Below are 22,447 nucleotides of genomic sequence, written 5' to 3' on the forward strand. Positions count from 1 at the left end.
CTCAAACATTTGTTTATGCTGTCATATCTGTCTTGAATAACGTTCCTCTGCTTTTCTGAGTTTGGATACTAACCACCATTGAATGGACCTCATTCAAAGTTCATGCACTTGCCTACCAGGTCTTCCTAATTGTAGGCAAGTCCTGCATTGCTTTGACCCCATAACAAATGTCAAGAGACTGTGTATGGTGTGTCTGCTTTCATTGAGCTCCCATATGTATGAGCAGCATGGAAACTAAGAAGGGAAACAGAAGCATTCAAACATTAAACTGGAAGCTAATGAACACATACCACGGGGCAAGGCAGAAACCAATGTCTAATATAGCCTCAGGGAGCTCAACATCTTCATAGGTCAGATGAGTCTAATCAAAGTATTACAGAAATGAATGCGAAATGACTACTGTGGAAAATGAAATGACTGGTCATATACCAGGCTTTATGAGTGACTATGAGACCATATGCACTGGTCTGAGGGATGAGGGAGGCCCAGCATTCCAGAATTTCAGTTGAGCTAGAATCTGAAGGACAATAATTAACTGCTACAGGAAGCAGCAGATGGAGAACATTCTAGGAAAAGGAAACAGGAATGTAAAGGTCCAATAGCAAGAGAAGCAACCAATGTGGCTAGAGTACAGCTAGTGAGGGCAGCATGGTTTCAGGGTGTGGAGGTGGTAAGATGTGGTGAGATCATTTGATTTCAGGAGATAAACCTGACAAAACTCTGATACAAAGTAAGTCAGTGAGTAAAGAGGTCCAGGCTAAACTCGATATTATGGCTCCACTGTCCATATTCCATCTCAGTAAGAATCTTCTTAGCTGAATTCAAATGAGTCATTGGCTATTAACTACAGAATCTTAAAAAGTAATTGGGAAGAGATGACACACATACAATAAAAGATGATAAGAGCAGTGAAGTGACTAAGGAAATAAATCATATAGAGACTTCATTCACTCATGAATTCACCCCATTAGTATTTAATGAGCACTGCCATCAAGTCTATTCTGATTCATAACGACCCTATAGGACAGAGTAGAACTGCCTCATAGAGTTTCTAAGGAGCGCCTGGTATATTTGAACTGCTGACTTTTTTGAACTGCTGTAGCACTTAACCACTATGCCACCAGGATTTCCTATTTGGGGGACTAGAGGAAAGAAAAATCTCTGCCCTCAGAGAGCTTTCACTCTAGCAGCAGAGGCTGATGATAACCAAAGAAAGTGTTTAGACAGGTGAGATAAGCAAGTCTATTACAGAAATTGACATTTGAGTTGAGACCTAAATAGTGAAAAAGGAGTAAGTCTGAAGAATATTTGGGAGTAGATGGACATTGGGGAAGGGGTCCTGGTGGCACAGTGATAAAGCATACGACTGGTGACTGAAAGGTCATTGGTTGGAACCCACCAGCCACTCTGTGGGAGAAAGATGTGGCAGTTTCCTTCCATACAGATTTACAGCCTTGGAAACCCCGTGCGGCAGTTCTACTCTGTCCTATGATGTTGCTATGAGCCAGAATCAACTCAGGGGGAATGGGTTTTTTGGGCATTGGGAGTTGGGCATTACTGTCAGAAAGAATTGCAAGTACAAAGGCCTGAGGCAGGATGAGCTTCATGGGGAAGACAGAACTGGCTGGAACTCTGTGAGTCAAGTTAAGAGGGGTAGGGACAAGTCAGCAGGCTGACATGGTCCAGGTCTTATGATGTCCTGAATGCCGTCAGAAGGAAATTGGAATTTGTCCTAAGTTCACTGAGAAGTTTTTGAAAGTTTTGTAAATCAAGAAGAAATGCCATCATATTTACATTTTAAACATTCCACCTGCTATGGGAATATGGATCAAAAGAGAAGCAGTTGAAACAGTGTGACCAGATGATTGTGCAAGGAATGGAAAAAATGAAAAATAATGGCATTTGAGGAAAAGTTTAAGGTGCATCTGACAGAACATGCTAGTGGGATGAATACCGAGTCTTGAGGAAAATTACAAAATCAAACAGGACTCTGAGGTTATTAGCCAGATTAACTGGAACAGCCAGTTTAACTAAGATTGGGAAGGCTGAGGCAGAAATGGTTTGAAGGTGGCTTCAGGAATTCTGCTTGTGATCAGGTGAAGACTGAGATAGCTGTTGGATACTCAAATAGAGACCAAGGCAGGTGAGTCACCGGTTTTGAGCTCAGGGAAGAGGTCAGAGCAAAGGCATGTAAAGAAAGGGGATCAGCTGGGATCATCTTGGAAGTGAGCCCATTAAAAAAGAGCTTCAGGGACAGAGTTCTGGTGTACACCAACATTCAGAGCTTGGGGAAAAAGTTAGAGATCAGCTAAAAAAGACTGAGAAAAGGCAACAAGGCATGAAAATATCAAACCAGAGTAGTATATGCCAATCATGTGAAATAAAACATCAGTGAGTCATTAACTCTGTCACATGTTGGCAGAAAAGGCCTAGAAAGTGATGGATGGATTTTCCTGCACCAAGATGGGTGGCCACTTTCACTAATGCTGATTTGGTCAAGTGTTGGGGGCAAAGGTCTGTTGGTAACAGGTTCAAGAGAGAATTGAAGGTGAGGAAGCAGACTGCAATTATGCATGAATTATCTGAAATATTTTGGTTAAAAAGGGAGCAGAATCATGGGTTGTAATTTTCATAGAAAATTCAATAGCTTTTGTGCAAATAGTTATATTCAGAAAATCACAAAAATTTAAATTTACCCAAAATATTTTAAATTTCTAGTCTGTGGAAAGCTCAGTTCTATTAAATACAGAAATTAATGGTAGACAGAAGACTCAAAAGGCAGAAGATATAACACATCCACATGAAGAGAATTTGAAGGGGAAACAGGCTTTGTGAGACAAACATGAACTCCTTCATGCATTCTTCTAGTTCATTATTATTTACTAAGTCATTTTATGTAGGTCCCTGGCATGAAGCCACTACTGTCCACCACCACAATAAAACCTCTGCCCTTCCACTTTGGTACGCGGAGACCTGCTTGGTCCTGTTACCACACAGGACCCTCATCATTTGTAAGTCTCCCTAATAAACCTCTTTGCTGTTACCCTGGAGTTGCCCACCTATTTCTTTGGTCTCTCGGCACCCTCCATTTTTGGAGGCAAGTTTTACATTACAGTCCATGCCGGGACAGTATTACAACCTGACAAACCCCTGAAGACTGCAAGTACTGTAACCAAGGGCCACATGGTATTGGGATCCTATATGCAGGAGACCTAGATTCAGATTGGAACATGAGGGAACATGTAAGTGACATCTCAGTTGGGCTTAAAGCAAGAGGAAAATTTCAGTGAGCTTGACTTTTTTATTAATAAAAAAATAGAAGCAAAGTTGAAAATTAAACCATTGAACCAATAAAATCTTCCCATTTAGTAACATCAAGGATAAAGATTTTGGTATTCATTTACCTCCTGAAGATAACAAAATTATAATAAATAAAGATTAATTTATTTGAAAGGAATGAGGACCCTGCACTCGTCCCTCAGGATAGCTGTCATCTTTTCTTTTACAGTTCTGCTTTTGAGATATGGGAATGGGTATCTTTTCCCTAACAGAACAGTTGAATTTGCTGTTTTGCCATTGTGTGGGTGGGGAAGAGAACACCTCTCTCCTTAACAATTGTGAAAAGTGAAAAATGATGTCACCTTTTCCTGAAAGAAAGAAGGCCCCCTATGCAGGGGATGAAATGCCTCTAACAAAATAGCTCCAGAAAGAGAGCCTGAATCATGGGAAGGCTCTGTTGGTTAACCGGCCATTTGAGAGTGTAGTTTAAAGAGTTAATGTCACTCATATTTTGAGAATAGATGTCATGGATTGAATTATGTCCCCCCCCAAAACGTGTGTATCAACTTGGTTAAGCCATGATTCCCAGTATTCTGTGGTTGTCCTCCATTCTGTGACTGTAATTTTATGTTAAAGAGGATTAGGGTGGCATTGTAACACCCAACCAGGTCACATCCCTAATCCAGTCAATGTAAAGGGAGTTTCCCTGGGGTGTGGCCTGCACCACTTTTTATCTCCTAAGAGATAAAAGGAAAGGGAACCAAGCAGAGAGTTGGGAATCTCATACCACCAAGAAAGCAGTGCTGGGAACAGAGCGAGTCCTTTGGACCTGAGGTTCCTGCGTTGAGATGCTCCCAGACCAAGGGAAGACTGACGACAAGAACCTTCCTCCAGAGCTGACAGAGAGAGAGAGAGAGAGAAAGCCTTCCCCTGGAGCCAGTGCCCTGAACAGGACTATGAGAGAATAAACATCTCTTTGTTAAAGCCATTTACTTGTGATGTTTCTGTTACAGAAGCACTAGATAACTAAGACAATAGATGGGACAATCTTCACTTTATGATTCATATTTTGGGCTTGTTCTGTAAGATTCATTAATTTTTTTTTTTTAAAGTGCTGATCATATCTCTGCTGAGAAAATAAATGTAAATGCTGAATTCTGGTGGGGGAAAGTTTTCATCCAGGTCGAAAGATCTGATTAATCAGAACAGACTAGACTCTTCCAATGAATTTATATGTGGGGGGAAAAAAAGCAAAATAAGTTTCACATGGATTTGGGAAGTAGATAAATGGGATGAAGAGGTTGGGACAGACAGATTTTACTTGGGAGCTATGAGTGATATCCCGGAGCTGCCTCTCATGGGGAAAAAATGTTTTGTGCAGAGACCTGATAGAGATGACAGCTGCACTATTAAGAGGCTTGCAAAGTATATTAAGTAAAGTCTCACCGTACAGTGTATTGGAGATTAGTAGGGCAGATATTTATTCAAAAGGAGCAAGCACAGAAATAGTCTTGGCAAGAAAATCTGATATATGAATGCTTGGACCCATTTCTTTGCTAGGTTTTGCTTATTTTGACAACCTCCAAATAGATAAAGCTGATGACTTCAAAATTTGTGTTACCGCATAGGCCTTCTGTTCCAAGGTACAGACTCATAAACACAATGCCTGCTTGGCAGTCTTCCTTTCTGGGTCTAACAGGCATCTCAACCCAACATGTTCAAGAGAAACTTGCTTTGCCTCCCAAAATCTGCTCCTTCTCTGCTTGTCGCTTCATCTCCATTGAGGGCAACACCATTCATTCTTAAGTTATAAACCTAGAAGCCTGCCATGATGCCCTGCTTTCTTTCGCCTTCATACCCACCTCATTAGCAACACTTATTGGCTCTGTCTCCAAAATAGACCTCAAATCTGGTCTTTTCTACCCCAACCATCCTAACCCAGCCGACTTCGCCTGTCCCACAGGCAAACTGCAACACTTTCTTCCAAGTCTCTTGGTTCCTATTCTTGTCCCTCATAGGTCATGGACCACACAGGAGGCAAAGTAAATTCAATCTAAGGTCTAAAAAAAAAACAGTGCCGTTAAGTCAATTCTGACTCATAGCGACACTATAGGACAGACTAGAACTGCCCCATAGAGTTTCCAAGGAGCGCCTGGTGGATTCGAACTCCCAACCCTTTGGTTAGCAGCTGTAGCACTGAACCACTACACCACCAGGGTTTCCAATCTAAGGTCTACAGGGTCCTAAATGGAGTGGTAAGTGTTTACCACTTTGACCTCAGCTCTTATTATTATCCTTCTCCCTGATGCTGCACTGGACACATTGCATTTTTTTCTACCTTGAAAAAACATGGCACACTTGCTGGCTTCTTTACCTGGAATGCTCTACTATACAGCTGCTTCTCTCCTCCACATGCACCTTTCAGCTCAAACCCAACCTTCTCCTACACAGTCTGAGTAGGTAAAGTTGTTAGACTAGACAAAAATAGTAGCCCTCTCACAAAGCTGGCTACTTACTCACTGTCCCTGTGTTAATTTGTTTTCCTCTTAGCACATGCTGTTTTTACTTATTTCTTCCATATTGTGGCGCTGCTTGGATGTAACTTTCATGAGGGTACACGTCTTTGTCTCTGTGTTTCTAAATGAATGATCAAGCCTGTATTTTAAATTCTTTCTCGTTCTGTATTCTCATGTCTCAACTGGAAGCAGTAACAACATGATGACCTACAAAGCAGTATCTCACCTTTCCCCCTACTGCCACCTTCCACTGTCCGTTTTGACCTTCGGCAAATCCTATACTGCTGGTGACCAAAAAATTGGCAAGTACTTCTGTTATAATAAGTATTATAGAAATGGGGTAATTTAATGAGAACTAAGCCCTTCAGTTGTAGGCACAAGATAAAAAGATAAAGAAGTAGAAAATTCCATTAATTGATTCAACAAGTATTCACTGAATCAATCAATGAACAGTGAGCACTTAGGCATTGGTGTACCAGAAGGGCTTGTTTAGGTAAAATCATTGCAAGAATTTTTTATCTGAAAATTTTCTTCCATTCTTGTCTCTCATACAATCCTTTCAATCCTATCAATTGACCTAAAGTGTGAACAGAAATGATAAGCAAATTATTTTTACCTACAGAATATTCAGTCCCTTCATTTTCCCACTTTCTTTTCAGAGTTACCCAACCAATCTTTCTCCAGTAAACATTGTTCTGAATTTCAACTTTCAATTCATTTCTGACCCACGGTGGACTGGAGGTCTCTGTGGTCTAACAGGAGAAACTTCAAATGACATAAACGAGGAGTTTGTCTGTTAATACACATTTACCAACTTTAGTTGGTAACATACACATACTTTATGCAATATTTCCACTTACAGTTAAAAACTATATCACCAAAGAATCAGATATGTAATTGTTTTTACAATAATAGAAGGAACACTCCATAGAGAGCAAGTGGAAAGATATTTTATTTCACCAAAAGCCCCTACCTTACCCTTGTACCCTTTAAATCTGCAAAGCCCCATAACCTCTCTGATCATTTTCAGATAGGAAAAAATCTTCTGGTTATTTTCAGTCTTCGTATAGTCTCACTTTATAATTAATAGATCCTGTCTAATGAAATGCAAAACTCCAATGAAGCTTCTCACCACATCCAGCTTGTGCCTGGAAGGGAGGGGTTGCTTGGTTGGAATTCTTATCCCCTTCCTCTGCTACCTGTTCCCCTCATTCCTCTTGCTAAAGGAGGTTTCTGACTCTTCTAGGGCTGGTGGCAGGGAGAGAGTCAGGGACAGGAAGCACCTTCTTGCCTGGAATACTTCTGATCTGGCATGGCTGCTATCTGGGCTGGGTGTATTTTTTTTTTCTTATGTCTTTGACTCTTTTTATGTTGTAGAGTCCGTATATAATTTCTTCAATTGTTTTAAGCATGTTTATATAATGTCTTTATAAGTTTCCTCTAATTTTGGAAGTTGTCAGCAGAATAATGCATTGAGTCTCAGGGTTTACTTCTCATGGACCACTCCGTGGACATTTATAATTTTGGGTTTTGGGCTTATATTACATGGAGATTCATCGACAGTAATTTTGTGTGGTCAAGGTTAAGCAAACAAGTCTGGGCCCAATTCTTAGGTCAGTTTCTCAGCAGCGGGCAAGCTCTTAGAAAATGCACATAGAGTGAATTCTAAACGTCAACTCCTTATAATATCATTATGAATTTTTAGAATTTCGAAGGGATCTCCATTATAATTCACTTCTTGTCTTGAGTTTCATCCCCCATCCCAAGTCTCTGCAATACTGAAATTGATGTATCTCTAACCCCACCCGCAGGGCCACCAAAGAGTTAGCTGATGCCTCTAACGTCTCATTTCATCCACGGGGCTACCTATGACAATCTTTGGAGCTATGCATTTCAAAGAAGGTATACTATATTTTATCTAGTATGTCTAGGTGTTTGTAATGGACAATTTTTCAGGTATATTCCTCTACTGGGAGCTTCCAAATAAATTTATTAAAGGTTGTTTTTGAGTTTTATCATCATGTTGCTACTGCTTCCAGTTGAGACATGTGAATACAGAACGGGAAGAATTTAAAATATAGGCTTGATCGTTCATTTAGAAACACAGAGACAAATACGTGGGATAACTCTGACCTTCCTAAGGCCACATAGTTGCTTAGTGATGGAGCCAGGGTGACAAATCAGGTTTCCTGAATTCAACTCTAGCATTGTCTCACCAAACTCAATTTCCTTCTAATTCTTTTTTTTTTTTTCGAACTTTAGATGAAGGTTTACTGAACAAACTAGTTTCTCGTCACACAGCTAATACACACATTGTTGTATAACATTGATTAACAACCCCACGACTTGTCAACACTCTCCCTTCTCAACCCTGGGTTCCCTATTACCAGCTTTCCTGCTCCCTCCTGCCTTCCAGTCCTTGCCCCAGGGATGGTGCACCCCTTTAGTCTTGTTTTGTTCTGTGGGCCTGTTCAATCTTGGCTGAAGGGTGAACCTCAGGAGTGATCTCATTACTGAGCTGCAAGGGTGTCTGGGAGACGTACTCTCAGTGTTTCTCCAGCCTCTGTCAGGTCAACAAGTCTGGTCCTTCTCTTTGAGTTAGAATTTTGTTCTACATTTTTCTCCAGCTCCGTCTGGGACCCTCTATTGTAGTTCCTGTCAGAGCAGTCAGTAGTGGTAGCCAGGCACCATCTAGTTGTACTGGACTCAGTCTGGTGGAGGCTGTGGTAGATGTGGTCCATTAGTCCTTGGGACGAGTCTTTCCCTTGTGTCTTTGTTTTTCTTCATTCTTCCTTGCTTCAGAAGGGGTGAGATCAGTGTAGTATCCTAGATGGCCACTCACAGGCTTTTAAAATTCCAGACACTACTCACCAAAGTAGAATGTAGAGTATTTTCTTTATTAACTCTCTTATACGAATTGAGCTAGATATTCACTGAGACCATGGTTCCCACAGCCCTCAGCCCAGTAATTCAATCCCTCAGGGAGTTTGGATGTCTCTATGGAACTACCATGACCTTGCCTTGTACAGGTTGTGCTAGCTTCCCCAGTATTTTGTACTGTCTTACCCTTCACCAAAGTTACCACTAATTTATTGTCTCCTTCTAGTTCTTTTTTTTTTTATTGCGCTTTAAGTGAAAGTTTACAAATCAAGTCAGTATCTCATACAAAAACTTATATACGCATTGTTATATGCTCCTAGTTGCTCTCCCCCTAATGAGACAGCACACTCCTTCTCTCCACTCTCTATTTTTGTGTCCGTCCAGCCAGCTTTTGACATCTCTGCCTTCCCATCTCCCCTCCAGACAGGAGCTGCCCACATAGACTCATGTGTCAACTCGATCCAAGAAGCCCACTCTTCACTAGTATCATTTTCCATCCCAAAGTCCAGTCCAATCCCTGTCTGAAGAGCTGGCTTTGGGAATGGTTTCTGTCCTGGGCTAATAGAAGGTCTGGGGACCATGACCTTCAGGGTCCCTCTACTCTCAGTCAGACCATTAAGTCTGGTCTTTTTACGGAAATTTGAGGTCTACATCCCACTGCTCTCCTGCTCCATCAGGGACTCTCTGTTTTGTTCCCTGTAAGGGCAGTCATTGGTTGTAGCCGGGCACCATCTAGTTCTTATGGTCTCAGGCTGGTGTAGTCTCTGGTTTATGTGGCCCTTTCTGTCTCTTGGGCTCATAATTACCTTGTGTTTTTGATGTTCTTCATTCTCCTTTGCTCTAGGTTGGCTGAGACCAATTCATGCATCTTAGATAGCCATTTGCTAGACCCCAGAAGCCACTCTCCAAAGTGGGATGGAGAATGTTTTCTTAATAGATTTTATTATGCTAATTGACTTAGATGTTCCCTGAAACCATGGTCCCCAAACCCCCGGCCCTGCTGCGCTGGCCTTCAAGGCATTCAGTTTATTCAGGAAACTTTTTTCCTTTTAGTGTAGTCCATTTGCGCTGACTCTCCTGTATTGTGTGTTTTTTTCCTGTCGCCTAAATTAGTTCTTGTCTACTATCTAATTAGTGAATGCCCCTCTCCCTCCCTCCCTCCCTCCCCACTCTCGCAGCCATCAAAGAATATTTTCTTCTCTGTTTAAACTATTTCTTGAGTTCTTATAATCGTGGTCTCATACAATATTTGCCCTTTTGCAACTGACTGATTTCACTCAGCGTAATATCTCCCAGATTCCTCCATGCAGATTCCTCCATGCTATGAAATGTTTCACAGATTCACCATTGTTCTTTTTCCATGTGTAGTATTCCATTTATTTATCCGTTCATCTGTTGATGGGCACCTTGGTTGCTTCCATATTTTTGCTATTGTAAACAGTGCTGCAATGAACATGGGTGTGCATGTATCTATTCGTGTAAAGGCTCTTATTTCTCTAGGGTATATATATATATATATATATATATATATATATATATATTTTATTCCTAGGAGTGGGATCGCTGGATAGTATGGTAGTCCTATTTCTAGCTTTTTAAGGAAGTGCCAAATCGATTTCCAAAGTGGTTGTACCATTTTACATTCCCACCAGCAGTGTCTGAGTGTTCCAGTCCCTCCACAGCCTCTCCAGCATTTATTATTTTGTGTGTTTTGGATTAATGCCAGCCTTGTTGGAGTGAGATGGAATCTCATTGTAGTTTTGATTTGCATTTCTTTAATGGTTAGTGATTGTGAGCATTTCCTCATGGATCTGTTACCTACACAAAAGTCTTCTTTAGTGAAGTGTCTGTTCCTATCTTTTGGCCATTTTCCAATTGGGTTATTTGTCTTTTTGTAGTTAAGTTTTTGCAGTATCATGTAGATTTTAGAGATCAGACACTGATTGGAAACGTCATAGCTATAAACTTTTTTCCAGTCTGTAGGTAATCTTTTTACTCTTTTGGTGAAGCCTTTGGATGAATATAGGTGTTTGATTTTCAGGAGCTCCCAGTTATCTAGTTTTTCTTCTGGTGTTTGTGCATTGTTAGTAATGTTTTGTATACTGTTTATGCCATGTATTAGAGTGCCTAACATTGTCCCTATTTTTTCTTCAATGATCTTTATTGTTTTAGATCATATGTTTAGGTCTTTGATCCATTTTGAGTTCACTTTTGTGCATGGTGTGAGGTATGGATCTTCTTTCATGCAGGTGGATATCCAGCTACGCCAGCACCATTTGTTAAACAGACTGTCTTTTCCCCATTTAACTGACTTTGGCGCTTTTGTCAAATATCATCTGCTCATGTGTAGATGGATTTATGTCTGGTTTCTCAATTCTGTTCCATTGGTCTATGTATCTGTTGTCGTACCAGTACCAGGCTGTTTTGACTACTGTGGCAATATAACAGGTTCTAAAATCAGGTAGTGTGATGTCTCCCACTTTGTTGTTCTTTTTCTGTAATGCTTTACTTATCCAGGGCCTCTTTCCCTTCCATGTGAAGTTGGTGATTTCTTTCTTCATCTCATTAAACATGTCTTTGGAATTTGGATCAAGATTGCATTGTATCTTTAGATGGCTTTTGGTAAAATAGACATTTTTACAATGTTAAGTCTTCCTATCCATGAGCAAGGTGTGTTTTTCCACTTATGTAGGTCTCTTTTGGTTTCTTGCAGTAGTGTCTTGTAGATTTCTTTGTATAGGTCTCTTATGTCTCTGGTAAGATATATTCCTAAGTATTTTATCTTCTTGGGGGCTACTGTAAATGGTATTGATTTGGTGATTTCCTCTTTGATGTTCTTTTTGTTGGTGCAGAGAAATCCAACTGATTTTTGTATGTTTATCTTTTATCTTGATACTCTGTTGAACTCTTCTATTACTTTCAGTAGTTTTCCTGAGGATTCATTAGGATATTCTGTGTATAAGATCATGTCATCTGCAAATAGAGATACTTTTACTTCTTCCTTGCCAGTCTGGATGCCCTTTATGTCTTTATCTAGCCTAATTTCTCTAGCTAAGACGTCCAGCACAATGTTGAATAAGAGTGGTGATAAAGGGCATCTTTGTCTGTTCCCGATCTCAAGGGGAATGCTTTTAGACTCTCTCCATTTAGGGTGATGTTGGCTGTTGGCTTTGTATGAATGCCCTTTATTCTATTCCTATTTTACTGAGAGTTGTTATCATGAATGGGTGTTGAACTTTGTCAAGTGCCCTTTCTGATTCAATTGGTAAGATTATGTGGTTCTTGCCTTTTGTTTTATTCATATGATGGATTACATTAATTGTTTTCTAATGTCGAACCATCCCTGCATACCTGGTATGAATCCCACTTGGTCATGGTGAATTACTTTTTTGATATGTTGTTGAATTCTATTGGCTAGATTTTTGTTGAGGATTTTCGCATCTAAGTTCATGAGGTATCTAGGTCCGTAATTTTTTTTTGTGGTGTCTTTACCTGGTTTTGTTATCAGGGATATGCAGGCTTCATACAATGAGTTTAGGAGTATTCCGTCCTTTTCTATGCTCTGAAATACCTTTAGTAGTAGTGGTGTTAACTCTTCTCTGAAAGTTTGGTAGAATTCTGCAGTGAAGCTGTCTGGGCCAGGGCTTTTTTTGTTGGGGGTTTTTTGATTACCTTTTCAATCTCTTTTTTTATGGGTTTATTTAGCTTTCTATCTCCTTTTGTGTTAGTTTAGGTAGATAGTGTGTTTCTAGAAATTCATCCTTTTCTTCTAGGTTTCAAATTTGTTAGCGTACAGTTTTTCATAGTAATTTGATATGATTCTTTTAATTTCAGTTGGGTCTGTTGTGATATTGCCCATCTCATTTCTTATTCAGGTTATTTGCTTCCTCTCCTGTTTTTCTTTTGTCAGTTTGGCCAATGGTTTATCAATTTTGGTAATTTTTTTTAAAAGAACCAGCTTTTGGTCTTATTAACTCTTTCAGTTGTTTTTCTCTTCTCTATTTCACTTAATTCTGCTCTAATTTTTATTACTTGCTTTCTTCTGGTACCTGAGGGTTTCTTTTGGTGCTCTCTTTCTGTTTGTTCAAGTTGTAGGGATAATTCTTTGATTTTGGCCCTTTCTTCTTTTTGGATGTGTGCATCTATTGATATAAATTGAGCTCTGAGCGCTGCTTTCGCTGTGTCCCAAATGTTCCAATATGAAGTGTATTCATTCTCATTGGATTCTATTAATTCCTTTATTCCATCCTTAACATCTTCTATAATCCAGTTGTTTTTGAGCAGGGTATTGTTCAATTTCCAAGTGTTTGATTTCTTTTCCCTGCTTTTTCTGTTATTCATTTCTACTTTTATGGCCTTATGGTCAGAGAAGATGCTTTGTAATATTTCGATGTTTTGGATTCTGCTAAGGCTTGCTTTTTGACCTAATATGTGGTTTATTCTAGAGAATGTTCTATGTGTGTTGGAAAATAAAGTACACTTGTCTGCTTTTGGGTGGAGTGTTCCATATATGTCTATGAGGTCAAGTTGGTTGATTATGGCATTTAGATCTTCCGTGTCTTTATTGTGCTTCTTTCTGGATGTTCTGTCCTTCACCAAAAGTGGTGTGTTAAAATTTCCCAGTATAATTGTGTTGATGTCTATTTCACTTTTCAGTGCTGTTAGAGTTTTATTATATATCTTACAGCCTCATCGTTGGGTGCATAAATATTTAATATGGTTATATCCTCCTGGTATATTGTCCCTTTAATCATTATGTACTGTCTTTCCTTATCCTTTGTGATGGATTTAACTTTAAAGCCTATTTTGTCAGAAATTTATATTGCCACTCCTGCTCTTTTTTGATTGTTGTTTGCGTGATATGTATTTTTTTCATCCTTCAAGTTTTAGTTTGTGTCTCTAAGTCTAAGGTGTGTCTCTTGTAGGGAGCATATAGATGGATCATGTTTTTTTTTACTCCTTTCTACCACTTTCTGTCTCTCTATTGGTACGTTTAGTCCATTTACATTCAGTGTAATTATGGATAGGTATGAGTTTTGTTTTTTTTTTATGAGTTTAGTGCTGTCATTTTGATGTCTTTTTTGTGTGTTGTTGACCGTTTCTTTTTCCCACTTAATTTTTGTGCTGAGTAATTTATCTTATGTATTGTCTTTTTCTCTTATTCATTGTTGTTGATTTTGTTTCTGCTGAGTCTCTATTTTTTTCTTGTATTTTATTTTCATGAGTACAATTGTTAATCTCCTTTTTGGTTACCTTAATATTTAACCCTATTTTTCTAAGTTTAAATCCAACTTTTTTTTTTTTTTTAATATATGCACACCCATGCTTACTGCAGCTCTGCCCACAATAGCAAAAAGTTGGAAGCAACTAAGGCGTCCATCAACGGACGAATGGGTAAACAAATTGTGGCAAATTCACACAATGGAACACCACGCATCGACAAAGAACAGTGACGAATCTGCGAAACATCCCACAACATGGAGGAACCTGGAAGGCACCACGCCGAGCGAAACCAGTCAGAGGCAAAAGGACAAACATTGTACAAGACCACTATCACAAGATCTTGAGAAATAGTAAACCCGAGAAGAACACACACTCCTGCGGCCACGAAGGGGGGAGAGAGGGAGGGTGGGTGAGGGTCCTCCGTTGATTAATCAGTAGATAAGAACTGCTTCAGGTGAAGGGAAAGACAACACTCAATACATGGAAGGTCAGCTCAATTGGACTGGACCAAAAGCAAAGAAGTTTCCGGGATAAAATGAATGCTTCAAAGGTCAGCGGAGCAAGGGTGGGGGTCTGGGGAACATGGTTTGCGGGGACTTCTAAGTCAATTGGCAAAATAATTCTATCATGAAATCATTCTGCATCCCACTTTGAAATGTGGCGTCTGGGGTCTTAAATGCTAACAAGCGGCCATCTAAGATGCATCAATTGGTCTCAACCCACCTGGAGCAAAGGAAAACGAAGAACACCAAGGCCACAAGACAACTAAGAGCCCAAGAGACAGAAAGGGCCGCATGAACCAGAGACCCACATCATCCTGAGACCAGAAGAACTAGCTGGTGCCCGGCCACAATAGATGACTGCCCTGACAGGGAGCACAGCAGAGAACCCCTGAGGGAGCAGGAGATCAGTGGGATACAGACCCCAAATTCTCATAAAAGGACCAAACTTAATGGTCTGACTGAGACTAGAGGAATCCCGGCGGCCATGGTCCCCAGACCTTCCGTTGGCACAGGACAGGAACCATCCCTGAAGACAACTCATCAGACATGAATGGGACTGGTCAGCGGGTGGGAGAGAGATGCTGATGAAGAGTGAGCTAATTATATCAGGTGGACACTTGAGATTGTCTTGGCAACTCTTGTCTGCAGGGGGGATGGGAGGATAGAGAGAGAGGGGAGCCGGCAAAATCGTCACGAAAGGAGAGACCGAAAGGGCCGACTCAAGAGGGGGAGAGCAAGTGGGAGTAGGGAGTGAGATGCATGCAAACTTATATGTGACAGACTGTAAATCCAACTTTTATTTCTTTATATCACCTTGTCTTCCTCTCCATATGAAAGATCTATGACTACATTTCTAAGTCCCTCTTTATTGTTTTAATGTTGTCTTCTTTTATATATTGACATTGCTGTTTCCTGTTTTGAGCCTTTTTTATCTTGATTTATTTTTGTGATTTCCCTATTTGGATTGACACCTGGTTGCTCAGTCCTTTGTTCTAGTCTTAGGTTGATATCTGATATTATTGATTTTCTAATCAGAGGACTCTCTTTAGTATTTCTTGTAGCTTTGGTTTGGTTTTTAGGAATTCCCTAAACTTCTGTTTATCTGGAAATGTCCTAATTTCACCTTCATATTTGAGAGACAGTTTTGCTGGATATATGATTCTTGGATGGCAATTTTTTTCCTTCAGTTTTTTAAAATAGGCTCTCCCATTGCCTTCTTGCCTGCATGGTTTCTGCCAAGTAGTCTGAGATTATTCTTATTGACTCCCCTTAGTAGGTGACTTTTCGTTTATCCCTAGCCACTCTTAAATTTCTCTTTATCTTTGGTTTTGGCAAGTTTGATTATAATATGTCTTGGTGACTTTCTTTTGAGATCTTTGTTATGTGGAATTCGATGAGCATCTTGGATAGGTATCTTCTCATCTTTCACGATATCAGGGAAGTGTTCTGCCAACAAATCTTCAACAATCTCTCTATATTTTCTGTTATTCCTCCATGTTCTGGTACTCCAGTCACTCGTAGGCTGTTTCTCTTGATAGAGTCCCACATGATTCTTGGGGTTTCTTCATATTTTTAAATTCGTTTTCTGATTTTTTCCAAATAAATTTGTGTGAAGTGTTTTATTTTCAGTCTCACTAATTCTGCCTTCTACTTGCTCAATTCTGCTCCTCTGACTTTCGATTCGGTTGTCTAATTCTGTAATTTTATTGTTAATCTTCTGAACTTCTGATTGCTGCCTCTCTATGGATTCTTGCAGCTTATTAAATTTTTCATTATGTTCTTGAATAACCTGTTTAATGTCTACTGCTTTTTCTGCATATCCCTTGTCTTGTTCTGTGTATTGCCTGATCTCCTTCCTGATCTTGTTCCTGATGTCTTGAAATGTTCTGTGTATTAAGCTTTTGTATTCTGCATCCAGTAATTCCAGGAAGGCACCTTCATCCAGAAGATCCCTTGATTCTTTGTTTTGAGAGCTTGTTGAAGCGATCATGGTCTGCTTCTTTGTGTGATTTGATATTGACTGTTGTCTCTGAGCCATCTACAAGTTATTATAATAGTTTTTTTTTTTTCTGTTTGCTTCTGTATCCTACCTTCTTGCTTTGTTTTGTTTTGATATGCCCAGATGGGTTGCTTGAGTGAGCTAGCTTGATTATTTTCACCTTTGGAGCTCTGACGTCCTGTCCCCAGATGGCTAGAGCTGTTATCAGGTATATCAGTCTAGGAGTCCATTCACTTTTCTTGTATGAATTCAGCTCAGATGTCCAGGTAAATGACCATCAAGTGTGTGGTACAGGCTCTGTCCTAGAATCTTAGAGGGTCAGGGGTGATTGGTGTAGGTACTGGTATCTGGTTGCAGCAGGGGGTCAAATTCTGAACAAGGCAGGGGGCTGAGTATTGTCCCCCAGGTGTCTCTGAGGAAAGCATTCCCTGTTCCCTAGAGTGTACAGGTGAGTTCTGCAGATGGACCACAGGCACCCAATGTTTTTGGTTGTAAGGACTGGGAAGTACCAGTTATCTTTGGACATCTGTTGTGAGTGGCTTGGTGATGTGAGTGGAGACACCAGTCCTTAGGCCCCTGATATGGGTAGGTGAGGACCCTATTTAATAGGCAAAGCAGTGTCAAATATCAAACACCCACCTCTCCACCACACAGTTGAAACAGTTGCAGTCTGCCAACAAGGGCCTATTCTCCTGAAATAGGCCTACACAGGTCCATGCGGGGGGAAAAGTTACTCAAAGTCCACAGACCATTTCTGCCCGGATAGGAGCAGCAGATTATCTTTTTCCCCAATAGTGAATTTATTCTTTCTCCAATGCCTGGAGAATGGCTCAGGACACTCAGCAAAGCCTATCTCAGGCCCAGGGAAATTGACAGCCACTGAACCCAGCTTGGAGGCAGGGGGCCTGGTAAAATATACCCAAGTACTTAGATTTTGCTGAGAACACTATTCTTCTCTGCTTCCAGAGGTGTGCGTAGGCTGTGTGGCTGGCTGTCTCTCCCTGAGGAAACTGAAGCCTGAACAGTACTGTCAGCCTGCCACAGTCACTCCTGGGAATGGTGCCTGAGGGTTTTCAGCAATTTAGGTCCGGCAACTCCTCTCTGCTTCTGAACAATTTCTCCCTCGTCCTGATGCTTGGTCCATTTTCTAACTTTGCCTCTGATGTTCAGGGCTCCTAGCTTGTCATAAATATAATTGTTTCACTTGTTTTTTCAGGTCTTTGTTGTAAGAAGGATCACCAGAAGCCTCTGACTACTCTGCCATCTTAGCTCTGCCTCTTCCTTCAAATTCTTAAGAAAAGGATTAGGACAGTGTCATATGAGACATAGGACACTTCTTTCACTATTTGTCTCCTTTTGCATTCTTTTATTTTAGTATGTAAACACTAGTCCCTGGGAGAAAAGAACCAAAATGTCTACTGTAGCAGAAGCCAGTACCAAAGAAGAAGACATTTTCAACAGCAGTAATTTACACATATCTCAAGCACAAGCCACCAGGATAGGTAAAATCTTGCGCCGGCATCTTGTCCTGGAAAACTTTGAGATCTATGTCACCTTAACTTCCTTTTTGGTGTTGCACAACATCTTGCTACCACCAGTGCTAAGAATTCTATATAGCTGTAAAGCAAGAAAAATCAAGAAATTCGTTTTAAAAAAGCCATCTAATATACTAAGAACAAGAAGAGATCATTTCAAAAATGGAAAATAGAAAGATATTCAAATATTAACAATAGTAGTTATAATGTACTTACAGGAATTTATTCAATCCTCATTACAATGCCATGAATTAAGCACATTGTTATTCCAGTTTTACAGATCAGATACTGAGACTGCAGAAACCCAAGGCCACACAGCTGTAAGTAGAGAACCTGGGATTTGAACCAAGGTATCTGACTCCAGGATTAAAATGCAGTTAATAAAACTTTCTATTCCCATAAAAAATATTAAAACTAGCAAAGAGAGCTTAATATGATAAAAGTACACAACACATCAACAACTACCAGCATACCTAATGGTGTAAAATGGGAAGTATTTTGAATAAATTCATCTATGAGAGGATCACCCACTCTCACCACTCCTATTTGACATCATTTTGAAAATACCAGTGAATAACATTACCCAAGTGAATAGTGTTATGAATGGCAAAATAATCAAATATTTCCATTATTTGCACATGTTTTTTAGGCAAAAACCAAGGGAAAATGACTGATGAAAATGATAGGAAAAAGAACTCAGTTATGGAAACAATGAAAAGTATTTTAAAAATAGTGTAATGCTTTTTCCTTTAGGCCTCTGTGTATGTCTGGAGTCCTAAAGGTACCTATAAAATTCTACCTTAGGACCCAGAAAAAGACTTGAATATATTGGGAAGCAGCTCTGTTCTTGGCTAGAAGAGGCAATGCTATAGATGTGGCCATTCACTTGAATCTGCCATAGTCTTAGTTATCTAGTGTTGTTGTAACAGAAATACCACGAGTGGATCATTTTAACAAACAGAAATTTGTTCTCTCACAGCCTAAGAGGCTAGAAGTCCCAATTCAGGGTGCCATCTCCTGGGGAAGGCTTTCTCTCTCTGTCAGTTCTGGGGAAAGTCCTTGTCATCAATCTTCCCCTGGTCTAGGAGCTTTTCAGCGCAGGGACCCCAGATCCTCCTGGCTCTTGTTTCTTGGTGGTATGCGGTCCCTATGTCTCTCTGCTTGCTTCTCTTTTTTTATATCTCAAAAGAAATTACTTGAGACACAACCTAACCCTGTAGATTGAGTCCTGCCTCATTAACGTAACTGCCTCTAATCCTGCCTCATTAACATCATAGAAGCAGAATTTCTAACACATAAGAACATTACATCAGGTGACAAAAGGGTGGATAATCACACAATACTGGGAATCATGGCTCAGCCAAGTTGACACACATTTTGGGGGAACACAATTCAATCTATTACAGCTATACTAATATGATGTTGATAAAAATTCCAGTGTAAATTTTTGTGGGTGATGGGGTTTACTAAATGCCGCCAGAGTTAAACCAAAGTCAGACTCTAACTGCCAATTCCAGAAACTTAGCAAGAATCTCACTATACAACAGGAAACATTGCTGGCCATTCCAAGTGATATTGCTCCCTGGAAGAGGCCAGGAAAATGTTCCCACATGCCTTGAGGCCAACCAAAACCAAACCTGTTGCCATCAAGTCGATTCTGATTTATAATGACCCTATAGGACAGAGTAGAACTGCCCCATAGGGTTTCCAAAGAACCGCTGGTGGATTTGAATTGCCAACCTTTTGGTTAGCAGTCGAGCTCTTAACCACTGTGCCACCAGAGCTCCCAATAGCATTGAGGCCAGTGATCCCATATTACCTCTGGACTTTCTCTGCAAGGACAGTCTATCAACTCCTTCCAGCTGTTATCAAACTGAATTCAATCCTATGAAAAGTCCAAGAGCTCCTGTGGCACACTGGCTAATTTTCTGCAAGCCTAGATTACAGTATCAAGATGAAGTTTAAATACTTTTATAATACAACCTTAGCCTAACCTTCCCTAATGCTTGCTGTGGTCAACTCCACACATTCTTTAAGTCTCTACTTAAGCTACCTCCTCTCTCACCTCTCAGGGGACAGGTGTCACCAAACACCTACAGAGCAGCATCTGCTCTCCCTGTATTTCTGACTCACAGACAGTAACCTCTTCCCACTTCTGGGCTTAGGGAGGGTAGGAGAAGAATATTCTGATTATAAGATTCTCTGCTCCCTCTTGTCTCAGGCATTTGTTCAGTCTGACATGATCTGGCCACCATCTTGCTACTCTGTACTTTTGCAATTTACACCCAACAAATGAACTTGAGCATTGCCATCCCAGCTATGGGAACCTCAGGCAGCCACCCAGCCACCCTGATGCCTCCACAGCGACTCAGGACTACTGGAATGAAACTCTAAAGGAATTTAAATCGGTGGTAATTTTAATGTTACATTGGATTCTGTCTTTGTATAAAATGGTTTGACTGGATGGGTTAATCTTATCAAAAGATGTGATTAATTTAACCAGAATATATTTGTTGAGAATTTATTATGAGCCAGGAAAAAGATAAGGAACAGAACACGTAACTAAGGAGATTATATCTTTATTTAGTCTTAGTGTCTATGAGTGAAAACTGGGATTAAGTTAGAATAAAAGAAACAGATTTTAAAATGTTATGGGGAATTGAGGAAAATGTAACGGGGAACAGAGAGAGAAAGAGAGAGAGCTCTGGTGGTGCAGTGGTTAAGAACTCAGCTGCTAACAGAAAAGTCAGCTGTTTGAATCCACCAGCTGCTCCTTGGAAACCCTATAGGACAATTCTACTCTGTCCTATAGTGTCGCTATGAGTTGGAATCGACTGGAAAGCAACAGGTTGGGGTTTATATATACGTGAAAATCTTCACAAATAACTGTCACAGATTTATATTTACTTCTCTTTGTTTCCTCCACTTTTAAAAAATTACCTTGCGTATGATTCTTTCTCCTTTCACGCTTTCTGTCTGTACAGTCTCTCTTATATTTTGAATGGTTCGTAAATTGTGTCAGTGTAAGGGAAAGAGTTGACAGAGCCTCACTTTTGCTTTAACTCTGGCAGCATTTAGTCAACTATCCTTTAACCCTATATTTATGTTTTTGGATAAAACCAGTAGATTGCAGGAGTTGGAAAGAGGTAAAATGAAGAAAAACTCTCTGTTATTTTTTTGACTTCCAGCTGTCACAATAAAGACTGTCAGTACTCTAACCAAAGAAAAACAGTGAGGTCTTCTCCTTTAGGGCCCTGTGTATGACTGGAGTCCTGAAATCCAGAGAATCATTCTCAGTTCCCTCAACTATGGCTCCTTCTTCGCTCCAATCCCTACCGGCTACGTGACTGGAGAATTTGGAGCCAAGTGCATGGTTGGCGGTAACTTGTTCATTTCCTTAGTCTTGGCCCTCTTCATTCCACTGGAGTGACATTGCTCATTGTAATTCAGATTATTCAAGGCATAACCAACGTACCCAGAGGTTTTCTAAGTATGAGTGGAAGAATATAGGATCCAGAATGAATGCAGACATCCAAGAATGAATCTTTTTTTTTTTTTTTTTTTCAGGTTATGGTAACAACAGGTCAGAATCCAATTTGGATCAAATGGACTCCCTCAATTGAAAGGAGTCAACTCACCAGCATTGCTGTATCAGGTAACTGATACCGTAATCCTCACCTTATACACACTGTCCAAGAGTAATCTCAGTGGCGTATCAATGGAACCAAACCTTGCACCTCAACTGCTCTGTCTCCATTAAAAAAAAAAAAAACCTGTTACCATTGAGTCAACTCGGACTCAAAGAAACCCTATAGGACAGAGTAGAACTGCACTGTAGGATTTCCAGGGAACAGCTGGTAGGTTTGAACTAACTACCTCTTCGTTAGCAGCCGAGCTCTTAACCACTGTGCCACCAGGGTTCCTCTGTCAACATAGTCCTTGCTGTGAGCCACTATCCTATACTGTCTTTCTTCATCATAACCGAAGGCTTATTTTTTTGTTTATACATGTATATGTTACACATATATGTTATTTGTTTACACATAATATGCTTTGCACATGTTATTTCATTTAGACTCAAAAGAATCCTAGTAGTCAGCTACCTATAATTATTCCCATTTTACACATAAGGTAATTGAGACACAAGGGGATCAATAACTTGTCCAAGATGAAACAACTACTGAATGAAGAAGTAGGAATTGAACCTAGGTATTCTGGATTAAAGCTCATACTTGTAATAACTATGCAACACAGGTTTATTAAAGGGTCACTTAATAGTAAGCACACAAGTTTCCGAGCCCCGATGTCTCACCTAGAAGATGCTCACATCTTGTGTTCAGCAATAATGCTGGGATCCTTCATCATCTTTGCTGATGGTGGTCTCCTCTGCCAGACCATAGGATGACCTTATATCTTCTTTATCTTTTCTATATCTTCTATATCAAATCTCAGATTTTTATTTGATGGCAGAGAATGCTGGGGTGCATAATATTTTTTTGAAGGAAGTTAGCC

General features: G+C 40.1%; 1 protein-coding gene and 1 pseudogene across 1 annotated transcript in view; both read left to right on the plus strand.

The window, feature by feature from the left end:
• The window catches only part of LOC126076584 (probable small intestine urate exporter), a 118,431-nt gene that overhangs the window by 20,381 nt on the left and 75,603 nt on the right, over positions 1 to 22,447 (plus strand). The window lies entirely within an intron of this gene.
• The window catches only part of LOC126060507 (probable small intestine urate exporter), a 59,105-nt pseudogene continuing 44,271 nt past the window's right edge, over positions 7,614 to 22,447 (plus strand).

Source organism: Elephas maximus, chromosome 1 (genome assembly GCF_024166365.1).
Source record: "Elephas maximus indicus isolate mEleMax1 chromosome 1, mEleMax1 primary haplotype, whole genome shotgun sequence".
NCBI classification, from domain to species: domain Eukaryota; kingdom Metazoa; phylum Chordata; class Mammalia; order Proboscidea; family Elephantidae; genus Elephas; species Elephas maximus.